The sequence below is a fragment of the Silene latifolia genome, chromosome 1, assembly GCF_048544455.1.
Source record: "Silene latifolia isolate original U9 population chromosome 1, ASM4854445v1, whole genome shotgun sequence".
Lineage (NCBI taxonomy): Eukaryota > Viridiplantae > Streptophyta > Magnoliopsida > Caryophyllales > Caryophyllaceae > Silene > Silene latifolia.
In genome coordinates this window covers 24,510,230-24,511,562 of record NC_133526.1, presented here as the reverse complement: position 1 = coordinate 24,511,562, position 1,333 = coordinate 24,510,230, and positions in this window count along the sequence as shown.

Sequence of the window (1,333 nt, the reverse complement as noted above, 5' to 3'; positions counted from 1 at the left end):
GGGGTGCTACGAAGTGCAAGAAAGTCCTTGCAGCTATAGCCGCTAAACAGTAGTTCCCAATAACATGGAGTGAGATGGGTTTCCCTCTTTTGGTCCAAATGCGGGTCTTTTCTCCGTTGGATTGGTGCTTGCACAAGACAGTTTGTGCCTATCCATTTAGATGATGTTAGAACTTTGAATCCAAAATTGGCGGAGTTATACTTGGCTCGTGTAAAGGAAGGCTTTATTATACCCGATAAAAGTCATGATGAGTATTTAATGCATAAGGCAGCGGATGTCCACAGGCAGTGGAAGTGTGGCGTTGCTAGGGATTGGTTGTATGTGGACAAGGCAATGGGGGAGATGCGTAAGAGCCCACCGGAAAACAAGTGTCCCACCATCAAGCAGGAAGAATGGGATCTTTTCAAAAGATGAGAACTGCGAGAAGTTTCGGGTTAAATATCCTCGCCTTTTAACGATTTACCTATCATTTTTTTAATTAATGAGTCCTTTATATAATCTTTTTATTATCTCATCTACTTGCGCTTTTATATAATTATTTGAAGGCCGTTAGCAAAAGAAATCGTGCTAACATTTCATGCAAGAAGGGGAAATTCTATGGTTCTCGAGGCGGTTACAGAAAGATAGAAGAGGACCTCGTAAGTAGCATGCATTATTGCCCTGTGAGACTTTATTTTTTTAATCACACTTGGACTTGCTTTGATACACATTTACGTGTATAAATGTTACCATGTTAATGTGTAGGTGGCAAAGGGAGTGAAAGAGGTGGATCGGCATGTAACTTATAAACATGGGCACACGCCTAAAGGATCCCGGTCGTCGCATGCCAAATACGATGAGGAAGTTTTGGCCAACATAGTAAGCATTATTTTATTAAGACGAGTTCATTACTAACTTTATTATTTTAGTCACAAATATAATTTGAAGTTTATTTAATATATTATAGGATAACGTATTGAAAGAGGTAGAAGAAGGGAAATTCACTCCCAATGGTCGTAATGACGTTCTTGCTAGAGCGATCGGCCGACCCGAACATCCAGGTCGTTTGAGGGGCGTCCGTTACAGGTTGGAGTAACGAAATATTATGGGAAAACGCCCGAGATAAAGAAGAAAAGGAAGACTAAGTCCGAGAACGCCGACATGGTAACATTTATTCTATTATTTTCATTTAAGTTCAATTCACATGTTATTGTTGGGATAAAATTGCTGACACATTACATTCTTGGCAAGCACTTGATTAATGGCATCCGTACTACTAAAGTTGAATGCTGGAGGTAAGCTTTCCGAAGAAGAAGTGAAGATGATGGAGGATGTCATTTCTAAAGGGGGTAAT